Source organism: Muntiacus reevesi, chromosome 4 (assembly GCF_963930625.1).
Source record: "Muntiacus reevesi chromosome 4, mMunRee1.1, whole genome shotgun sequence".
Classification (NCBI taxonomy): domain Eukaryota; kingdom Metazoa; phylum Chordata; class Mammalia; order Artiodactyla; family Cervidae; genus Muntiacus; species Muntiacus reevesi.
The window spans coordinates 6,763,776-6,788,213 of record NC_089252.1 but is presented as its reverse complement, the minus strand read 5'-3'; the positions used below and the strand labels follow the sequence as shown (position 1 = coordinate 6,788,213).

Sequence of the window (24,438 nt, the reverse complement as noted above, 5' to 3'; positions counted from 1 at the left end):
TACGTACACTACGAAGTCAAATATGTATGAGGCCACAAAGAAATTCTCTCTTGGCTAGTTTTCTTTCTTAAATCCTATCACCTTAAATAGATAAAGGACTGATTCCTGGACTTTGATGCTCGCCTCTCCTTCTAGACTATCAGCTCCGTGAGAGCAATATGCAGCCTGGACCAGGCGTTTGTTAGACTTATTTGTGTGCATATGAGAAGGCTGTGAGGAAGAAAGTGGGTTTGAACAGAGAGACAATAGGAGGTCATGGAACAATATTTATTTATTTTTTAAAGTAACAGTCACGAACAACTGTTTCCAACTTACATTCTTTAAAACCTCATTTATTAGATTGGTCTAAAGACATATTGCACCAAATCTTAAGACAAAGGACACTGGACATTAAGGAAGAGGTCCACCCCAGTCTTTACAATCTAGTACAGTTCCTCTTCTTCTTGTGTATACTCTGCTAGCATTGTTACAAAAACCAAGGTTATCTTGATTTCTGCAATTTTAGCACAGTGCTTATACAAGAAGGTTGGAACAATATTTAGAATCTGCTTTAGAGCATAATTTAGAATGACATCTCTGCGATAGCCGTGGAGAGGAGAGGTGAGCACAGGATGTTGAGGCCTGAGATTTGAGACTTCAAGGGAGCGGGAGGCAGTTTACTTGGAGAGGGAAAAGAAAATGTTTTCATAAATAAATGTTTCATGGGCCAGGCAGAGACCATGGGACACAGCGGCCTCAGATTCTCAGCCCTGCTGGGCTTCCCCGTCACACCAGCCCACACGACTGGCCGAAGCTGTAGTGATGGCTCTGTCCCAGGAACTGGCACTTTCATTCTTTTAGGCCGTTAGTGAGACAGTCAGGGATGCTTCCTGGAGTTTTCTGGGGGCCTTAGTGGTTTTCAGCTTGAAATAATCCAGACACCAAGAGAGATATTTTGGGGTGGCAAGTGTTGTCCCTCTGCATAATCAATTTACAATCAAATTTAGTTTAAAAAAAAAGAGTTGTCAAATTCTAAAAGTTAAAACCAAAAAACAAACAAACAAACAAAAAACCCAAAAAGAAAAGAAAAGAAAAGAAAAAAGCCCTTCAACCCTGAGGGCTGACTTTGGCCTGTTACTGACTCTGTGAGCTGTGCTGGTCCAAAGCCCTGGCTTGGGGGTGCCCACCTCCCTCTCCACTGTGACCTCTGCCTGACCGCCCTTTCCTGGGGTGTCCCTGTCTCCCTGCACCACATCCACCCCGCGCAGCTTGGCTCATTGCCCAGGCTTGTCCATAGGCAAGAACACAGTTTCTAGAAGGAGAAACTCAAAACCTCGGGGGTTTGGGGGAGAATGGATACGTGTATATGCATGGCTGCATCCCTTTGCTGTTCACCTGAAACTATCACAACATTGTTAACTGACTATATCCCAAAACAAAATAAGTTCAAAAAGAAAAGATGAGGACTGATATGTATGTTTGATATTTTAACATTAAATGTTTTTCAGAAATTCTTTGAAGAGGTTATGATGGCTGAATTACTGTAATTATACATGATTGGCTGTCAGAAAGCAGAACATGGAGGGGGATATTTTATAATAACATTCCTAAACTATCTGTTGCCCTTAACAGATGATAGAACACTTATTTCTGAGGCCTTCTGAAAGCATTTCTCTCTCTATGAATATATTGTAAGGCTGAACACAAGTAATCTTGAATTTCAAAAAAAACATATGTATTCAAGACAGACCTATTTTCATTTTCTGCATTCCCATTATTGGTTTGTGACAACTAGGATACAAAATTAAATAGAATTCTTTAAATTATATCATCAAGAAAAAAATTGAAATTGTTGAGCAAAAAGATGACTGCTTTAATCGATGAAGATATTTTTAAGCAAGGGAAGATAGTAAAAAGGGCATGTTTTGTTTGAGCAGCATAAAATTTCTTCTCTGAAGGTTGGCTTTGCCTCTTGATGTTTGTTTTTTTTTTTAACTTGTTAAGTTGCTCCCCCTCCCCATATTGAATAACACACTTTACACACTTTAACATGAGCATGGCAACTTAATGTGAGAATGGGTTAACTTAATTACAATGTACAGATACTGGGAATCGTATTTGCTCAACTTGTATGCAGAAACCAAAAATGCATGTGAGTGGCATGTTTGTGAGTGGCAAACATGTTTTGATAATAAAGCAGAGTGAATAATTTACTTCAGAAAAACTATTTCCTCACGTGTGCAATGCAGGTGACAAGTGTTTTAACCTTGACATGTATTGAAATCCAAATACATAGAGAAAATACTGATTATCCTATACTTAAGCTATGATTTTTTAAAATAAAACTTTGGCACAACTTTCTATTGAGGTACAGTGTTGGTTCATACTTTAGAAAGTTGAGATGTGGAAATCTGTACTTCCCTACCTGGGGATGAATCATTTTGCACCCTAGCCAAAAGCTAGAAGTCCAGAGCAACACCTCTTAATTAAATCCCTGAACCAGCTGAGGCCACGGTCCATCACTACTGGAAACCAATGCAGCACATCCTGAGATGCTGAGTGGTCCATCGTTGGTGTAAAAGCGATGAGACAAAGAAGGGACGTGGAGGGGCAGAACTCTGACCTACTGGTTGTTCTTTTTTTGCTTCAGTTTTGAATTGATCACTCCATTTATTTTTTAACTGTCTTTAAATCTAAAACCATTTAAAAAATACAGAAACGTTGAATAGATAGTACTGAGTTCCCACATATGCCGCACCCAATATTTCCTGCTAACATCATTAGTATGATGTTGATACATTTGTTACAAGGGATGGATTGGTAGTAACCTCCATACTTCATTCAGATTCTTTACCTTTATCTCATGTCCTGTCTTTTCTATGATCCCTTCTGGGGTATCACATCACAGGTAGTTGTCATCTCCTTAAATTTCTCTTGGCTGTGACCGTTAGACTTCCTTTGTTTAACGACATGGACAGTTTCAAGGAGTGTTGGATATATTGAAGGATGCCCTCTGTTGGGAGTTGTATGATTTGGGGGCAAATGAGACTCGGGAAAGAAGCCTACAGAGGTGAAGGGCCATTTTTGATACTGAGGATCAAGGGTACCATCAACATGGTTGCCACTGATGCTTGCCTTGATCTCCTGGCTAAGGTAGTGTTGGCCGGGTTCTCCGTTCTGAAGTTACCTACCTTACTTATATCTCATCTCCTTCGATGAAGTTGTTTCATACATTCATAATTATTCTCATTCAGTCGCTAAATAGTGTCCAATTCTTTGTAGCCCCCATGGACAATAGTATGCCAGACTCCTCTACCTCTGGGGGTTTGATCAAATACATCCATTGAGTCGCTGATACAATTCAACCATTTTATCCTCTGCCACCCCCTTCTCCTTTTGCCTTCAGTCTTTCCCAGCATCAAGGTCTTCTGCAATGGGTCAGATCTTTGCTTGGATCCAACAAGACTGTTGGAGCTTCAGCAATATGAATTCATACTCAACCCCAATGAATATTCGGGGTTGATTTCCTGTAGATTCCCTTGTCAGTCTGCATTTCTTCCTGATCTCACTCCAAGTCCTCAGTGATTTATTTAAAACTTGGCTACACTAAGAACCGCTCCTTGTGCTATAAAGTTCTCTGGTTTTGACAAGTGGGTAATATTAAATCTCCATCGTTACATTATCAGACAGAATAATTTCCCTCCCCTAAAATTATCTGATGTTTTATCTATTCACTCTTCATTTTCCTTCCCAGACTTCTGGGAATCACTGATTTTTTATTGTCTGTTTTGCCTTTTCCAGAATGTAATGTAACTGGATTCCTATGGTATATAATTTCTTTAAATTGGATCTGTCACTTAAGTGTGTGTTTAAGGTTCGTGCTTGCCTTTTATATCTTGACAACACATTTATTTTTATTGCTGAATAATACTCCATTGTATGAGTGTACCACAGTTTATCCATTCATTTATTTAAGAATATCTTGGTTGCTTCCAACTTTTGGCCTGTAGGGTAGTTTCTTATAGATTAAAATGTAAAAAAGAAATGGTTAAATACTTGGGCATGCAGTTGTTGGATCTTATGGTAAGACTATCTTTAGTTTTGTAAGAAACTGTTAAATTAATTTTTTTAAGTAGAAAATAACTATAGAGTCTAATTAAAATCCTACTTTTCTGGTGCTTTAGTTAATAGACTAGCTCAGTTTTATCAGAAAATATATTTATTCATTGGCCTCCACATTTTGCTGGATACACTAGTGAGGACTTCCAGTTTTTCTTTATCAACACTTTAAAGATATCTTACCTTGTGTCTTATTTTGGTCTCAATAATACACTGTGAGAGGAAACTGTTGCCATCTCGTTTCTTTGTATATTATTTTCTCCATGAATGCTTTAAGGTCTCTATTTTGGGCTCCCAAGTTTCATGACAATGTGTCTTGGTGTACATTTCTTTCTATTTATCCTTCCATGTTATATGCTGTGCCTAATATACCTCTGGATTCTGGTCATACCAATAGTTCTGGAAAGTTCCCAAGCACTAGTTTTTCAATTTCCTTTCTCTATTCTCTTTTCTTCCCCTGAAGCTCTCATTGGATGTAAGTTAGATGATTTCATTATATTCTCTTTGTTCTTCGACTACTCTTCCAAATTTATCTCCGTCAGTTTGTGTTTTAACCCGCGATTTTCTTTCAGAAACATGTATTAATTAATACATTTTAATATCAATTAAATATTAAAGTCAGATTTCAAATTAAATTAATAAATTAAAAGCAAAACTTATTTAAAATTAATTAAAATTAATAAAATCAAGCCAGTGGATACATATTCAATATTAATTAAATATATTTAATGTTAATGTTAAAATTAATATTAATTATGTATAATTAATATGTATTAATACTCTCCCTTTTGGTTTAGTCTATCCATTAATCCCTTCTAAAGTTTTTTCAGATATTTTAATTTTTATCTTTAAAGAAACCTTTTTATTTTGTTTTGGAGTGTGGTTGATTTGATTCAGACAGTAAAGAATCTGCCTGTAGTGTGGGAGACCTGAGTTCAGCCCCTGGGTCAGGAGAATCCCCTGGAGAAGGGAATGGCAACCCACTCCAGTATCCTTGCCTAGAGAATCCCAAGGACAGAGGAGCCTGATGGGCTATAGTCCATGGGGTTGCACAAGACTGAGTGACTAACATTTTATTTGTAGTTGATTAACAATGTTGTGTTAGTTTCAGGTGTATGGCAAAGTGAATTCAGTTACACATATACACGTATCTATTCTTTTTCACATTTTTTTCTATTTAGGCTGTTTCAGAATATTGAGCTGAGTTCCTTGTGTTATATCGTAGGTCCTTATTGGTTATCCATCTTAAACACAGCAGTGTGTACATGTCCATCCTAAACTCCCTGACTGTCCCTTCCTCCCCCCTTCCTTACACCCCCCTTCCTTCCTGGTACTTGTAAGTTCTTTCTCTAAGTCTTAGTCTGTTTCTGTTTTGTAAATAAGCAACACGGATGAACCTAGAGATTGTCATACTGAGTGAAATAAGTTAGAGAAAGAGAAATATCATATGATGCCACTTCAATGTGGAATCTAAAAATGCAATGATACAAATGAACTTATTTTCAACTTTTTATTTCCTAAGTTCTTTTCAGTTATTTTCCAGTTCTGCCTGGATAATTTGGGGACCTCTTTGTTTCTTGTTTTATTCTGTCCTTTATTTCCTCATCCAGCTATATGGATGATGTATTTCCTCTTTTTTATTGGCTGCAGTCCTTGGGACTCAATCTGTTTATTGCTTTTGTGTTGGCTGACTTTATTGCTAACTCAGATTTGATTTAATTCATTCTTAATTTGTGGAATAAAATTGGATTGTTTTCCTCCAGAAAAAAAGAAAATCTTGTGGGATCCTGTGTCGTTCCTGGTTATCTATTGACCCACACTGTTGCTGTTTTTCTCTTTAATTTTTATGTACTTATTTAGGGCTGTGCTGGGTCTTCGTTGCCTTGTGGATCTCCACTAGTTGCAGAAAGTGGGGACTCCTCTTTAGTTGCGATGCTCAGGCTCCTCCTCATCATGGAGGCTTCTCTTGTTGCGGAGCAGAGGCTCTAGGCGCGGGGGCTTCTGTAGTTACAGCTCATGGGCTCGGGAGCACAGGTTCGGTCTTGAGGTGCTCGGGCTTAGTCGGGGCACATGGAGCCTTCCTGCACCAGGGATCAGGTCTGCGTCTCCTGTACTGACAGGCAGACTGTTTACTACTGAGCCCCGGGGAAGCCTGACCCAGCACTGTTATAACTCATGGTTTCTGAGTGATCTTGAGTGAGTATTGGCATCCTAGAGAAGGCAACCCAAATGTAATGTTTTAACCCAGGTGCAGAAACTTTTGCCACCTGTCCCAAAGACAGCCTTTGCTTTAGCATTTACTTAACCACTGTCCATACTGTTAGCTTCCTTTTGTTTCTTTCCATTGTGAGGGGAGTGCGTTTTCTTTAGAGACAGGCTGTGTTATGAGAGTATGTTTTCGTGGCTTATCAGAGATCTAACTGAGTCTCTTCAAAATATTAAGGCAGTGATGGTGTCAGAGGCAAGGGTTATACCCTTTGAAACCTTAGAGGAGGTGTATATTATCTAAGTTCACCTTCTGCTATCTGATGTGAGCTGCTGTCCACAATTTCTCTCCTTTATTCCATAAGCACTGTAGTGATCCTTAATCATTTGTAGTCACTAATCATCCAGAGAGTCTGATAAAAGCAAAACCGTCTCTATGAAAATGTGAATATGCATATATGATTTATATTTTGCATATCATTTCAGAGGTGGCAGACACTTGAAACCTATCCATGGGCCTTTTTTTTTTTTATGACTGAATGGGGCAGCTAGTTTTATAAACTTGACCAGAAGTGATGAATTGATGAGAAGATGTAGGGTCAGTGACCAGGAAGGCCTAATAAGTCTGTTATCCCCAGGTTCCTTCAGTTCCCCTTTAATATACAAGGCAAAACAGAGTTCAACAACAATTTTGCTTCTGTGCATATTAAGTCATGATGTTAAATTGGTTTTTATATTTAGGACAGTAAATTGAAGTAAGCGCAATCTTATTTCTTATGTGGTTGAAAATGTAGGTCATTAACAGTGAAGGTCATTTGTATGCTAAGCCCAATTTTAAAGTTGGGATTCAAAGTTATAATCTGGATACTTAGGGGACAGATTTTAGGGGTAAATCTGGGAGGAAAAAAAAAGCAAATTAAGAGAGATTGCTTGATTTCCCAGTGGAGTAGCATTCCATTTGGCCTAATCCATAACTCTTCCATCATGAGGCTGAAGGAACTTCTTAGCCTCTCCTCTCTAAGAGCTTTCACAATGGAGAGAGCAGGAGATAAGTCAGCGGCAGACAGAACAGTGGCGAGGGATGAATTGGGAGATTGGGCTTGACATATGTACACTACTGTATATTAAACATATAGCTAATAGGGCCCTACTGTATATCACAGGGAACTCTATACTTTGTAATGATCTATATGGGAAAAGAATCTTTAAAAAGTGGCAACATGTGTGTATGTAACTGATTCCTCTTGCAGTACAACAACATTGTAAATCAACCATCAGTTCAGTTCAGTCGCTCAGTTGTGTCCGACTCTCTGCGACCCCATGAATCGCAGCACGCCAGGGCTCCCTGTCCATCGTCAACTCCCAGAGTTTACTCAAACTCATGCCCATCGAGTCGGTGATGCCATCCAGCTATCTCATGCTCTGTCATCCCCTTCTCCTCCTGCTCCCAATCCCTCCCAGCATCAGGGGCTTTTCCAGTGAGTCAACTCTTTGCATGAGGTGGCCAAAGTATTGGAGTTTCAGCTTCAGCATCAGTCCTTCCAAAGAACACCCAGGACTGATCTCCTTTAGGATGGACAGGTTGGATCTCCTTGCAGTCCAAGGGACTCTCAAGAGTCTTCTCCAACACCACAGTTCAAAAGCATCAATTCTTCTGTGCTCAGCTTTCTTCATAGTCCAACTCTCACATCCACTCATGACCACTGGAAAAACCATAGCCTTGACTAGACGAATCTTTGTTGGCAAAGTAATGTCTCTGCTTTTTAATATGCTGTCTAGGTTGGTCATAACTTTCCTTCCAAGGAGTAAGCGTCTTTCCATTTCATGACTGCAATCACCATCTGCAATGATTTTGGAGCCCCCCAAAATAAAGTCAGCCACTGTTTCCACTGTTTCCCCATCTATTTGCCATGAAGTGATGGGACCGGATGCCATGATCTTAGTTTTCTGAATGTTGAGCTTTAAGCCAACTTTTTCACTCTCCTCTTTCACTTTCATCAAGAGGCTTTTTAGTTCCTCTTCACTTTCTGCCGTAAGGGTGGTGTCGTCTGCATATCTGAGGTTATTGATATTTCTCTTGGCAATCTTGATTCCAGCTTGTGCGTCTTCCAGCCCAGCGTTTTTCGTGATGTACTCTGCATATAAATTAAATAAGCAGGGTGACAATATACAGCCTCGACATACTCCTTTTCCTATGGAACCAGTCTGTTGTTCCATGTCCAGTTCTAACTGTTGCTTCCTGACCTGCATACAGATTTCTCAAGAGGCAGATCAGGTGGTCTGGTATTCCCATGTCTTTCAGAATTTTCCACAGTTTACTGTGATCCACACAGTCAAAGGCTTTGGCATAGTCAATAAAGCAGAGATAATGTTTTTCTGGAACTCTCTTGCTTTTTCGATGATCCAGTGGATGTTGGCAATTTGATCTGCCAACAGGCAGGTTCCTCTGCCTTTTCTAAAACCAGCTTGAACATCTGGAAGTTCATTAAAAAAAGACACACACAGGCACACATATATACACATAAGACAAAACAGATGAAGAAATTTCTGAGGAACCTTCAGTTATATGTGGCCACATACAAGTATCAAAAGTTGAATCAGGAGAAGCAGAGTGGATGCCGGAAGAGAGATGAGAACATCCAGAAGGTTCTTCACATGACCAGCACCATAATCACAAGTCCTCCAATTGATGACCATGAATGAGGATCAATTCTCATTTGCGCAATTGCAAATCAGAACTGAGAACTGTGTTGCAAGGAATACGTAATTCCTGATAAACTGCTATAGCTAGGGAGTGACTTACTGCTTATGTAAATTAGGCTGAATTCAAGACCATCTCTAAAACACCCTTCCCCACTAACTCACTTGCATCCCAATGTATCTTTTTAAGTTGGCACGTATTTTAAAACCTAAAGCACATTTAATAATGCTAGAGGCTTTTTCACTTGAGTAATAGTGTAAGGGCCTGGGTCTCTGGAGTTGGAATGCTAGAATTCAGTTCCTGACTCTCCTCTTCAATAGCTGCTTGGTTCACCAAGATTATTAACATTCCAGGGCTTCACTTTTTTCATCAGGATAGTGGCCATTACAGGACTCATCTAAAGGTTTCTACAAAAAACAAGAATGGTAATTACATAAAGGGCTTAATATAGTATCTGGCTTATAAAAGGCATTCAATGGGTTTATTACTTATCACTATCAGTGGTAATCTTACTAAACCATACTGAGTAGCTCTTAACAAATGTGCTGTAAATGTTGATAAGAGTGATGGATTATTTCAGTAGTTTACCTGGCCTTAGTCCCAAGAATCTTCCTCAGAAGCTGGACACACCTACAGGAGCCTTATACCCCAGGGCATCATCCACTTGTGATGTGGCAGCAGGGAAAATGGGTAATGCCCTCTTAGAGGATCAGGAGTCCTATAGGAGGTTAAATATGAGACTGATATAGAATTCAGTTCAGGAAAGAGTGAGGCTGAAGTCAGCCTGGGGCCGCAAACCGAACAGATGTGCCGAAAGCCTAAGAAGGTAGAAAAGTGAAGTGATGGAGCGGATGAATTTGTAGTGTGTGAGTCACTTTTTCGGAGAAGGCAATGGCACCCCACTCCAGTACTCTTGCCTGGAAGATCCCCATGGACGCAGGGGCCTGGTGGGCTGCAGTCCATGGGGTCACTAGGAGTTGGACACGGCTGAGCAACTTCACTTTCACTTTTCACTTTCATGCACTGGAGAAGGAAATGGCAACCCACTCCAGTGTTCTTGCCTGGAGAATCCCAGGGAGGGCAGAGCCTGGTGGGCTGCCGTCTATGGGGTCTCACAGAGTCGGACACGACTGAAGCGACTTAGCAGCAGGAGCAGCAGCAGCAGAGCCACTTTTTATTCTAATAATCATGGGCAAATGACTTAGTCAATGATGCTGATCATCTGAAAAGTATGATTATGAATATAAGTACGAAGAATTCTTAGGTCATTTCACGGGACACTCAGAATTCATTCATCTTAAACTAGATTGTCTCACAAAGAACAGACTGTTATTTTTATTACTCCTGGTGACCAAAGAATAGGCACAGTCAATGTTTATATCTCACTCTGTCTGCCCGTGGTAAAGGGCTCATTGTATGGTTAGTAAGTCATTGTATGAAAATACTTTTTTGTTCTCTTTAATCAATACCAAACCATCTCATGTTACAAAACAGCCATGAAATTTACACGAGTGACACTTGTTGAAAATAAGCAAATCCCTTAATGCTTTACCAAACAGAACTGCCTGTCCATTAAATAGAACTGAAAAGTGTTAGCCATAAAAGTGTTTGAGGAGCAGGAGGTGGAGAGTTGTGGAAAGGGTGTATTGAGACCTGAACTCACAAGTGAGTGATTCAAGTGATTTTAAAGAAAGTTTGGTGAGTCATTCACCTCTTGGAAACCGGAGGGCAAGAAACATTCTCCGCACAGCGTGAAGCTCCTCCCGTCTTTCATATTTCTAATTCCAGACAGCATGCTGTCTGTTCTGAAGAGCGAGACACAAATGCCAGACTTTAATCAGAGAGTGTGGGCTGTGTGGGCTTTCAGATCACCTGCCCACACCTACAGGCGTGTCAGCTCCCATCAGAATTCCTGCGCCTGAACATTAGCTTGTTCTGCAAAGAGAAGGTTGCAAATTACTGAAGATGAGCATCAATCCTGGGTTAGGGTAACATTCTTTTTCTGTGTTCAGAAAAGTAACACTTGCAATTGGATTTAATTCGGTAATGAAACTAGGAATTGAAATCCCTAGGTGTTGAGCTAACCCTTCTCAAGAGTCAGGTTTGTATGTGGAGGGATGTGTGTTTTAACTGTGTCTTTGTGACATTGGCCCAAGGCCATCTGAGCAACAGCAAAAAAAAAAAAAAAAAAAAAAAAAAGAATGTTAACAAGAGAAATAACTTAAATTCTCTTGAACTTTATAAAGCTATTTTTTAACAAGACTTCTTGTTTTTAAAATACTCAAGCACTAAATACCTTTAACCATAAAATATTTGTTCATTTTACTTGATTCTTTGTAAAAATTAGACAAAATTTCAGTGCTGTTTATTAAGGCTTGAAACTTCTGGTTCTCCATGGCCCTTAATTTTGAATCCTTATGCTGTGGATTTTTTTTTTTTCCTCTCTCGATGTATTATATCCCCTAAGACTTTGATTCCCACTGCAATAATTGGAGTTCCAATTGGAACTGAATTTAAAATCTCATTGTCTCAAAGGAATTGTACTAGGTAAGTTCAACAGGCAAAGATGACTTGATCCAGGACTGTGGCAATAAGGGAGAAAGACTGAACTCAGACCTGCTGGAAAAAAGGGGAGGATTTTTAAGTGAAGAGTCAGGGAGGGTGGGGACTGGAGACTGGTCACGGTGGTTAGACCCTCTGTGTTTGCTAGTTGGCCCTTGTCAGGGTTAGGCTCCTCCCCTTCTGCAGGAATGTGGGAAGAGTCATTTTTAAACGAGTTGGCTTACCAGATACCTATGGAGACAGATTCCTGGGTGATGAAACCTGAAAAAGGCTTTTGAAGAATTTATATCACAAAGGGGTTTTGAAACAATTTACAAATGCAAAATTTCTTAGGTAGACACACTAAGAAAATAGAGGTCAGGGGCCCACATCAGGAGGAACCCTGTTGTAAGTTGAGTCAAGCTAAGGGGAGCCAGCAAATAGGTAGTGCAGTGGTAAATAATCCATCTGCCAGTATAGGAGATGCTAGAGACTCTGGTTCCATCCCTGAGTCAGCAAAATCCCCTGGAGGAGGCAATGGCAACCCACTCCAGTATTCTTGCCTTGAGAATCCTGAGGACAGATGAGCCTGGTGGGCTAGAGTCCATGGGGTTGCAAAGAGTCGGACATGACTGAGCAAGCACACAATTTAAGGGGAACTTATGTTACCGAATCCAAGCTCGGTCTGCTCATCACACGACAGGCCAATAATCGGGAGAGGAGGTGTTGAGGCAGGGAATAGTGACTTCATTTGGGAAGCTGGGTGTCTGAGAAAATGATGGACTAGAGTCCTAGAGTACCATCTTATGGTGTCTGGATGCCAGCTTCTTTTACAGAGAGCAGGAGGAGGTGAGGAAGTGAAGTAAAAAGGCCGTAAGTCTTGCAAAATATCTCCTGGTTTAGCCCACGTTGGGAAGGAGGTATGTTAATTTCTTCTTTTCTGCAGCCATTTCTGGGCAGTTTCAGAAAGCTTCCCAATTGACTCAGTGGTAAAGAATTTGCCTGCAATGCAGGAGATGCAAGAGATGTGGGTTCTATTCCTGGATGCGCATCATCCCCTGGAGGAGGGAGCGGCAACCCACTCCAGTATTCTTGCCTGGAAAATTCCAAGGGCAGAAGAGCCTGGCGAACTGCAGTCCCTGGGGTCGAAAAGAGTCAGATGTGACTGAGCACAGGGTGGGAATGTCTTGCTGGGCTTGAGCAAAACCACTCTGGTTTAAGGCAGAGAGGCAGGTTCCCGGAAGCAGGCCATTGTTATGCTTACAGCTATGGACTGCATCCTTTGAGTGCTGACAGCTAAAAAAGCATAGATAAGCAGAGATTAAAACAGATCCACCACCGGAGTAAGAGTTTTCTATTCCCTGTTAAACCAGGAGTGGAAATACTGAGCCCCAAGAATTGATTTGTATAGGTAATAGAGGCAAATTCTTCATTTATTTTTTGCTGCCCCCACTAGAATTCCATTCCAGCAGTGCAGTATTTATAGTTTTTAAATAGTTATAATAGCTCCAGAATCAATAGTCTTTAGAGATGTCTATAGAATCATTTAGAGTCAGTCTCACATTGATAGAATAAACTCATCTTGTTGTAATTGAGGTGGAAAGATCACACCCACTAGAGCGCATCTGAGTGACAGACCCAGTTCTGCCGCTTAGAAACTGTGTGACCTCGGCAGCGACTCAGCCTCTCGGGGCCTCAGCCTACTTACCCATCAAACAGGGATAATAGTGACCTAAGGTGGCTGTGAAGATTAATACAAATAACACTGAGAACAGTGTCTCGGTCAAGATGACTAATAAGTATGGTAACTTAAACGTTGTTTCAAAAATATATGTATATAATAACAAGATACATTGTTCAATGATAGTATTTGCATTCATATCTCTCCATCTATCTAATATTCTGAAACTCTTATCACTAATATGATTACTGAAAACAGTTACAATGTACTTTGAAGAGCTTTTCTTCCCATCCTGAAGCTGTCTCTCACTATGGATCATTAGTCCAGCTACTGACTTTAACCATTCTAGTCCATCTTTTTTCCCTCAATGCAGTTTATTGCTTTTATATAAGTAAATAAACTTATTTATTTTTAAGATAAACAGCTTTTTATCTTTACTATTTGTTATATTTGTAAAAAAAAAAAAAAGAAAGAAAAAAGTCTGTTACCAGTTTCTACACCTGGCTATGCTTAGTTTCTTTGCTGCTTTTTGTCATTTTCTGTTTCTTAGCATATGAGCTAGTGGCTTTTATTTTCAGCCATTATTTAAAAATGGAGATTTTTACAACTGGACATTTCTGAGCACAGCTCTTGCAATGTCAGTGTTAGGAACAAGTTTCTAAATATCAAAGTGATTCATATATTTGGTCATTCTGTATTATGAATTCGTCTTTTTTTTTTTTTTAATTCCTGCAGAGAAGGTATACTGGAAGATACATATCTTGTTAACTTGTTCTTTGTAGCAAAAAACAGGCTTAAATTTTAAACATTCAGTAGACTCCCGATGGCTCAGTGGGAAAAGAATCCATCTGTATGCAATGCAGGAGACACAAGAGATGCAGGTTTGATCCCTGGGTTGAGAAGATCCCCTGGAATAGGATATGGCTACCATTCTAGTATTCTTGCCTGGAAAATCCCATGGACAGAGGAGCCTGGCAGGCTATAGTCCACAGGATCCCAAGAGTCAGACACAGACTTAGCGACCAAACCACCACAGCCTCGTAGAGAAGTGCATGCATTGTTATGCCCACTATTAAAGTCTGTTTCCCTGTTCAGGTTTGTTCACTGTAATATCCACTTCCTTTTCTATCCTCTCATTTATCCCAGACTTCTGAAAACATGTACGGAAATTTCCCTCTGGATTTGAGTCCTTTTTGAGAGCTGCTTGTTGACTTGAGTTGTCGCTTCGTCTGTGTAACTGCGGCTTTGCTTCCTGTCTCCTGCATGCTGTATTTCCTCCCCTCCCGGCCCTGTTCACCCCTCACTACGTGACTGCTCTTTACCAAGTTCAGTGCTTCCGACCTGAAGTCCGCCTCCTCGGCTTGCAACACTGTCACTCCTGCCTCCTTTGGGTTTTTCATAATATTTTGCCCACCCACCCTTGTCAGCCTTCTTGTTTGAGACTTTGTTTTAAACATATTTCTGGTAAAGAGCTGCTGTTCGTTTCTTTTTTTTAAAAGTGATGATACCGTCTCTGGATGGAGTTGCTTTTTCTGCTCACATCATGTATAAAACTCAACAGGCTTTATTCTTTGTGTTCACCACTGATGTGTCTTTGGGTGCCTTGTCCTTTGGTTTTGGTTGGTTAATTCACACTGCCTGTTGAGTGATTTGGCTGGGCTTGTCCATCCCTTTCTGGTTGATCAGCCATCCTTCCTCGGTAACCCCCACACAGGCCCCTTGGCGCTCATCATGGTCAACAGAGCCCCTTCACTCTCAGACGTGATCCTGCTTGGACCGCATATCATATGTGGTCTTCAGACTTAGTGGTTACGTTCCTTCCTAATTGTGCATGTATTTCTTTACTATAATATGGAAAGAAAAATAACTCTGTGGCAACAGTCTTCACACTGTTCCCTCTCAGTCTGGAAAGAAGATGTCGTATAATTTCCCTGCCTTCCTTTCCTACCCTGTGAACAAAACACTTCCCTCCCTCCTTTTCTCCTTGGCCCCAAATCTGAGTTTTGATCTTTTAGTTCATTTAATTTCAAAATATTATGAGAATGTGTGTGTCTGGCAGTGTCTTTTTCCCTTAATGTCAGGAATCCTTATTTAGCATTTATATTAACTCAGAATAGCATCATCCCTGATGCAACTCCGTGCAGTCCCTCACTGCTCTCTCTCTCAGAGATTTCAGGTTTTCCGAGGTTGCGATTTTTGGATGGAGTCTTTCTCAGTTATTTTCTCGATCGGGGTTTTGTGGGCGGCAGACTCGCGGAGTCTGTGCTGTCTTCGCCCTGTGATGGCGTGTTCCCATCCTATGCGTGGCTTTGCTGACGTGGTCTGTGTCTGTGCATGCCTTTTTCCAGCAGCTTCTCTCCTGTTAGGATTCTGTTCAGGATCTTCTGCTGGTTTGTCCATCTCCGAGGACCTCGGGTAGGTGTTTTCCCTTTCCTGCCTGCTGAGGTCCAGGGGCTGGAACACAGACGTGGGGTCTCATAAAAATGGGCCCATTGGCAGCGCACCCTTTGGTGGGTTTCCAGTCCCTGGTCTGGGCACTGGGAGGCTGGGGCTCTTCCTTCTCAGAGTCAATGCGATGTGCTATCCAGTTACCTCTAAGCTCCGTGATGGCCCGGAGCAAAACACGGACAGGCTTCTCCTCCTCTATTTTTAGGCATGATGGTGCCTGTCGTGAGTTCTACTCAGAAAACTATTACCTCACTGGAGACAGATTCCCAGGCACTTTTTCTCTAGGATATCATTAAGAAGGGAGAAAGGATTTTGTCTGCTATGTTCACTGCATCATCCCTAATGCTATGAGGAGTGCCTGGCATGAATTAATGAGCAAATGGATGCCCATTAGAGGTAATGTCATGGTTGGCTGGTGAGAGTTTTGGAGAAGTGATGTCTCATAGCATCTCTGCGAGTATCACGTGTTCATTTCTCGCAGTAAGGCAATTTTTTCTTCTTTAAAAATGAGTGTAAATCTTATTTGTCTTACTGAGAGCAATAGTTAACAGTACTCATTTGCCATCTTCTTTTTCAATGAAAGAGGGAAGATGATAAAATATAAAGCACATGGTGAGAGACTTCCCTGGTTGTCTGGTAGCTAAGACTGTTCCCAGTGCCAGGGGTCTGGGTTTGATCCCTGGCCACATTGACGGGGTCACATGCCACAGCGAAAAGATCCCGTGCATCACAACTAAGACCCAGTGCAGTCAAATAAACTAAAAAAAAACAAGCATATGGTAACTATTAAGAAGGCTGAAGGCTGGAAAGCGCAGCTGTACTGAGGGCCTCCCAAAAGCTTGATGCTTGCAAGGATACAGAGGTGGGCCTCTAGACACTGTTCTCATGGAGGAAAGTGTCTTTGCCAAGGGTGACTTAATGGCTGTGAAGTTGGGCTTGTCCCTGTGAGGGCATTTGTGATCAGGCTAACATGAGATGGACTGATGCTGAAGCTGAAACTCCAATACTTTGGCCACCTGATGCTAAGAGTTGACTCATTGGAAAAGACCCTGATGCTGGGAGGGATTGGGGGCAGGAGGAGTAGGGGATGACAGAGGATGAGATGGCTGGATGGCATCACCGACTCGATGGGCATGAGTTTGAGTGAACTCCAGGAGTTTGTGATGGACAGGGAGGCCTGGCGTGCTGCGATTCATGGGGTCGCAAAGAGTCGGACACGACTGAGCGACTGAACTGAACTGAACTGAACTGAACTGAACTGAACATGAGACCAGTCGGTAGCCGAGGCCTGTAAGACTGCAGGACTGTGGTTCATCAACGTCACGTGAGGCTGGAAGGTGGCTTAGATGGAGCCAGACAGGCAGCACCCTCATGTGGTGACATGGACCCAGTGAGAGGAGGCCTTGGTGGGGCGCTGGTCCGCAGACCTTCCCCGCCTCTTAGCGCTTAATTTTGAAAAAGAAAGGGGAAAACGGCTCTTTTTCTGTTGTTGTTGTGATAAAAGACAATCTCCTAGAGACTCTAGAAATGATGAAGTCAGTGCGTGCGTGCTAAGTCACTTCGGTTGTGTCTGACCCTAGGCTCATCTGTCCATGGGATTCTCCAGACAAGGATGTTGGAGTGGGTTGCCATGCCCTGCTCCAGGGGATCTTCCAGCCCAGGGACTGAACCTGCTTCTCTAGGCTTCCTGAATTGGCAGGCAGGTTCTTTACCACCTGGAGGAATCCTCAAAGCCAGGCTTACTGTTTCACACGTGCAGAGGCTGCTGGGAAGGCAGTGATAGGCGGTTATGTGTAGCAGTGTGATCTTTTGTATACACTGTCCTCTGGTCAACTCAGTGTACTTTCCTATTTGTCTGTATCTGAGTGTATTTGCACACACCAGAATGTCTGAGTGTGTGTGTGTATGCGTATGTGTGTGTTGAAGATCAAAATGTTAGTGGTGATTATATGCTGTTGCAGAAGGAAATGGTAAACCACTGCAGTATTCTTGCCTGGAGAATCCCATGGACAGGAGCCCAGCGGGCTGTGATCCATCGAGTCACAAGAGTCGGACACGACTGAGCGACTAAACCACCATATGCTGTACTGGGTGATAGAATTCTAATTCTGGGTAGATTTAATTTTTAAAAAATACGTGCTTTGTATTTTCAAACTTTTCTGAAACTTGAATAAGCGCCTTTTAGAACAGGAAAAGATGCTGTGGTGATTGTAGCTCACTTTCAATTCATCAGCATATAGCGTGTAAAGTTGTTTATCACCTGGGTTCTCATCAGAGAGTAGGGTGGCTTTAAGCAGGAAGCACATAGTTAAGAAGTGGCCACTCTCAGCAGTTTTATTCCACGTATTTCCATCAACGAGGCCCCTTGGCTAATTTGTTTATTAAATATAAAAAATGAACTTTTGTTATTGAGAATGATCGCCTACTACTTAGCATGATGAATTTCAGAAGTGGACACTTCTTGGGTTAGTAATTCTAAATACATGGACTGGCTGACAGTATTTTAGACATTCCCACCTATATGTGGATGGGCACTAAGGCATCTGTCTTCACCATGTAGGGATGATGTTCTGGGCTCAGTCCCTCAGTGGTCCAGTATTCAGCTTCTGATTGCCTCATCCTAGCTTTAAGTTGAAGGATCCTTGGCTCTGGATCCTGGGAATAGCCCTAAACAAAAAATTAATAAACTGGCGGCTAAATGAATTAAAAGGCTAGATGCTTAAAACTTTACCCAGTTTCCAGGTAGGCTTTGAAGACCACCTTTTATGCTCTATTGCTGATAAGCACTTTGTTGTAAGACTCTGTCGCAGAATTCTGTCTCTAGGTAGCAGTCCTCATAACTTAGCAGGTTGTGGGGAAGGGGGGAAGCTATTAATAGCATTCATCTGAGACTTCTTCATTGGGTACCACCTTCTACCCAAAGAAACCTGAGTCCAGTTATGGCTTAAATCAGATAGTAACAAATGGGGTGTAGAAGGGGAGAGATCTAAAGTTATGTCAGTCATCTCTTCACCATAGGTTTTTTAAAAATAAAAATTAACTTTCTACAGTCATTCAGATGACTTTATTTAAATATCTGTCATGCAGGTGAAGGAGAAAGTCTTTGAGTTGACTGTCTTTGCCTTTTTGGGTTGTTTCAGCACATTGATTTTCTTGCACACTTTGGAGATCAAAGCGTGCGGAAGATGTAGAAAGAATGCTTTTGGTTAAAGATATTAAAAACTGTGTTACATCTCAGATTCCCATTTGCTGTTTCGGAGGGAGCATTGTATTATTTGCCCTTAATTTCAATGAAAAACGTGATGCAAATATAATCGGCAATTACCATTCATCTATTTTTCCAAAGGCAGATGTGTGGATGTTTCCATTTGAGGTTTCTTGTTTCCCTTTGATTGGTTCCCTCTTTAATTCGTCCTCAAACTGGAGACACGGGCTCTGCAAGCAGCATCTTTCATAAGTCAGGCTCTAGGTCAGTCCTTCAATAGAAATAAAATTGAAATCTTTATCTGTTCCAACTTCAGAAGAATTAAATATGAGCTCCAGTGATTCCTTTTGCATTCAGCAAATAGTTCACTTATTCCTGTGTCTACTTAACATATGGATCATCACTTTTGCATGTAAATGAATGTTTCTATGACCTCATCCTTCTTTCCATTGCCTCTTTCTTGAGTGATTTACTATGATTAGTACTTGATTAAAATCACGTTTCCACCCATATGTGCATCACACATTCATAAGTACAGTTAATGTGGAGAGATATCTTTTTCCTTTGATAATAATTTATAAAAATAATACATTTGGAAGGATAATGTACTGCATAATCTAGTAATTAGAATTAAATGAATACAACTGTTCTAATTTTATAAATAAGTTGGGGAATTTGTCACTATACTTTTCAAATGTAAGCTGTGATCTGATCTTCACAGCATCTTTTAGATAGCATTTAAGATGTAATGAAGTTTGTGCTAATCTGTTACAGGAAACGATCACTTTTTAATTTGTAATTGTCCCCTTTCAGTTTTATCATGTCATGTTTGTCTGATTTACTTTTCTGTCCATCTTAAGCCTTGGATGGCATAACATATACAAAGTCCACATCTTATATTCAGCTTTTGCTGAGTCTGCCATTGCCACCATTAAGGATAGTTGGACCATCATTCTCAACCCTGCTAAAATCCTGTCTTACCATTAATCTCTTCACACATTTTGCGTCACTTACTTTTTATACTCTGTGATCTTATAAATAATTCATTGGCCTCAGTTTTCTCATCTCTGAAATGGGAGGTGTTTATATTAGAAAACCTTTAGTTTTCATTCAGGAACTGGCATCCATTCATTCAGTGGTTATCAAACATTTATTGAACAGGAATTACAGATTGACAAAGATGACCAAAAATGTTACAACAATCATAGGTTTCCAAAGCTATGAGCAGTGTGATTGGGGCCAGTTTCTCGAAGGCCATGAGAATTCAAAGAATGGAAATGTGGATTATAAGTTATGTATGTATTACCTATTTCTTTTGAATAATATGGATTAGTGGTATTTTTTCCCCCTGATTCTCTTCCATGCTTTTTATAGAGCATCACAGTAAGGGCTGCATATTAAGTGGACATGCACACTGCACTGCTCACGGTTAAAATGGACTTTGGTTTCTATTAGAAGGACTCTCCCATTTTATCTTGTCCAAAATATGAGGTATTTTATTTTAGTTTTTATAGTTTCATGAAAAATCATCTCATGGTATTCTTCATTTGGACTGATTTTCTTATTTGTGCATTCAGCTCAGTTCAGTCAGTCAGTCGTGTCCAACTCTTTGCGACCCCATGAACCGCAACACGTCAGGCCTCCCTGTCCATCACAAACTCCCAGAGTCCACCCAAACTCATGTCCATTGAGCCGGTGATGCCATCCAATCATCTCATTGTCTGTCGTCCCCTTCTCCTCCTGCCCCCAATCCCTCCCAGCATCAGGGTCTTTTCAAATGAGTCAGGTCTTTGCATCAGGTGGCCAAATTATTGGAGTTTCAGCTTCAGCATCAGTCCTTCCAATGAACACCCAGGACTGATCTCCTTTAGGATGGACTGGTTGGATCTCCTTGAAGTCCAAGGGTCTCTCAAGAGTCTTCTCCAACACCACAGTTAAATACATTAAATTCAGTTTTAAGAATAGATTGGTACAGAAGGGCTATCAAGTGTCATATGCTATGGCAGACATGGAGACTCTACAGCTTTTAGATATGTGAATATCTTTCAGGATCTCACTCAGTTTTAGGATCATCCCTAGTAATACATTAGTAGTTAGTATTTTATGAAATTTACCACGGTCTTTTGATGAACATTGGGTATGTATTATTTCAGTTTATTATCACAACAACCTTAAGATTGTTGTGGTACAATAAATACCACAATTATTGGTACAATTATTTATTTAGCCTTTTTTTGTTTTTTTTTCTGAGAGGTGAGACAATTGTGATTTGGAAAGTTTAAGTAACTTATCCAGGGTCAAAGAGATAGTAAGATGTGAAGCTGGGATTTCAAGCTAAGAACTCTGATTCTAGAATCAGAACCCTTGAGATTCACTGAGCCAATGCCAACTGCCTTGGATATGTAGGAACATCACTACAGTATGGACCTACAGATGGCTGATTACCAAGAAGTATGGCTTGATGAAATGAAAATTAAATCAACACTATTGTATTTGCCTCATCTGACTAACTACTGTGTTTGTAGATCATGCTAGTGAATGCGTGCCTGCATATGTATATTCTCATACCTGAAGTTTGATAAGCTGCAGCTCTGAAAAAGATCAAGTGTAAATAAACCTATTTATGTATATCTGTTAAAAAAAAAAGACTTAAAGGAGGATAGAAGGCTTCTTCAGACCAAACAACACAGAACCCATAGCTCTCCTGTAATAAACACTGTTAAATTTTTACATCTTCACAGTTAAGATTAGTATTATATTCAGTTCTTTCAGTCATGAGTTCTTTTGGATTAAAGCAAATGCCCTGCTATCTGCTTAGCTGTTGTAAGGTGGTGGTGGTGTTCAGTTGTCAGTCATGTCCAACTCTTTGTGACCCCATGAACTGCAGCATGCCAAGTTTCCCTGTACTTCATTATTTCCTGAAGTTGGGTCAAACACGTGTTCACTGAGTCAGTGATGATATCCAATCATCTCATCCTCTGTCGCCCCCTTCTCCTCTTGCCTTCAATCTTTTCCAGCATCAGGATCTTTTCCAATGAATGAGTTGACTCTTTGCATCAGGTGGCCAAAGTATTGAAGCTTCAGTATCAGTCCTTCCCATAAATATTCAGGGCTGATGTCCTTCAGGATTGACTGGTTTTATCTCCTTGTTGTCCATGAGATTTTCAAGAGTCTTCTCCAGCACCACAGTTCAAAAGCATTAATTCTTCGGTGCTCAGCCTTCTTTACGGTCCAACTCTCATATCCGTGAGGTGGTAAAATAATGGAATTCTGCACTGTTGGTGGACATCCTAATTCTTGACCAAGCATCCAAATATGCATATATTTTTCCTGAAGAACCACAATTTCTTTAATGTTCATGCAATATTTAGGTGAGACTTCCTAACTACGTACTGCTTGTTCTGGAGTAAAAAGCTTCCTAGTTAATGCTCCCCAGAGGAAATCAGAAATATTTCAGACTAGAGAGAGGATTGAAAGGACACCAAACACTAAGGAGAATTAGGTTAAAGCCTCAATTAATAGTTAAGAATCTCATGTTTTAAAAGACATTCTGAAGAAAATATTCACCTTAACGTCTCCTAAAATAAAATTTCTTCACCCTTTTATTCTGAATTGTCAAACTATAGTGCCATTCACATTTCTTTAGTGACTTGAGGGACCAGAATGTATGTGCATGCTCAGTCATGCCCAACTCTTTGCAACTCCATGGACTGTAGCCCACCAGGCTCCTCTGTCCATGGGATTCTCCAGGCAAGAATACTGGAGTGGGTTGCCATTTTCTCCTCCAGGAAACCTTCCAGACCCAGGGATCAAATCCATATCTTCTGTGTCTTCTCCATTGGCAGGTGGATTCTTTACCACTGCCACCTGGGAAACCCAGATAATTAATATGTAAATTTCATCAATGTACAAAATGCTAATATTTTTTAAAAAAAAACATAACTTGATAAAGTGTATTTAAGTTGTAGGACTTGTTCAAATTTTGCCAATTGTCAATAATATTCTCTTTCTGGTCCAGAATCAAAACTAAGATCATGGATTGTGTTTCATTTTCATGCCTCCTTGATACATTTTATTCTTCATTAATTCCTCAGTCTTCATGCTTTAGGTTCTTCAGAGTTTTGAAAAGTACTGGCCTGGTTATTTGTTAGACTGGTCCTGCATTTGGTTATGATGTTGCGTTATGGTTAAATTCATGTTGCACATTCTTAGCAAGAATACAGCAAAGCGAGCCTGTGTGCCTCTCAATGTCTCATATCAGGACACCCATGTGACGATGTCTCCTGTTGTTCATAGTTAATGGTGACGTTAACTTGAATCTCTTGGTTAAGGTATTGTCTGCTGCAAGTTTATCATTTCTCTTTTTAAAAATCATTATTTGGCAACAGCCAAGTGATACTTACAGTATGTAGCTAAATCATACTGAAAACCAGGGCATTTACCTGGTCTCAAAGAACATCTTCATAAGCTCTTTATTGATTACAAAGAGAAATTATAAACTTGTTATTTATGGGCTTCCCTGGTGGTTCAGTTGGTAAAGAATCCACCTGCAATGCAGGAGACCCCAGTTCAATTCCTGGGTTGGAAAGATCCACTGGACAAGGTAGGCTACCCACACAAGTATTCTTGGGCTTCCCTTGTGGCTCAGCTGGTAAAGAATCTACCTGCAATATGGAAGACCTGGATTCGATCCCTGGGTTGGGAAGACCCCCTGGAGAAGGGAAAGGCTACCCAGTCCAGTATTCTGGCCTGGAGAATTCCGTGGGGTCACAAAGAGTCTGACACGACTGAGTGACTTTCACTTTTCTTTCATTGTTCTTTATGCATTCGTTAGTTGGAATTACAGGAAAGAGCTCTTCTCTCCCTGTTGGTTTACTGAATTGTTATGTCAGTTTACTCTTCTGGTGTCTTGTTCTGTTCTGTGGGGTATAATCTGTTACTACCATTTTTGTTCTAATTGGTTCAGATCTGGTCATTAGCAGCCTTTCAAGTTGGCTCCGGTGCTCTTTGACATACCCTAAATTTGCCGTGCTTTGAAATATAGTGATCACATAGATGATACATTCCCATAAAAGGGGAAATATAAACAAAGAATTAGCCTCTTGTACAACTTCCACTTTATGATTCATGATTATGTGAATATGCATATATACAGCTACTGTTTTTTTTCAAAAAAACTTTGACATTGAATAATGTATTTTAAAAGTCACTGACTTTTAAAAATCAATAGATTTTTAAATCAATTTTTTTCTTTTTAAACACATGGCCTCTGCAATGTAACATTTTCCTCCAGAAACAAAAGCAATATTCACCAGGTAGCTTTGCCTAAACAAAGTTTCTGTTTGAGCTGATTGGTCAACAGATTCATTTACTCAAGGAATACAATTGAGAACACGAGTCTGGGTCAACCAGGAAGGTGATAAAATAAAATAGCTCACTTTTTCCTCACATATCCTTTCCCCAGTTGATGCCTAGTCATTGATGGGAAAAGGTTACCTCTCTAAAATGAAACATCTGAGCAACTCACAGCATTCAGCCAGCCCCTTTACTTACGAGAGG

At 40.5% G+C, this 24,438-nt stretch overlaps 1 non-coding gene across 1 annotated transcript; it reads right to left on the bottom strand.

Moving 5' to 3' along the window:
* Window positions 1-351: 351 nt before the first annotated feature.
* Window positions 352-527, bottom strand: LOC136168137 (small nucleolar RNA SNORA81). Its single transcript, XR_010663285.1, has one exon. It is a non-coding gene; the product is annotated as a small nucleolar RNA SNORA81 (small nucleolar RNA).
* Between the last annotated feature and the right edge of the window lie 23,911 nt (window positions 528-24,438).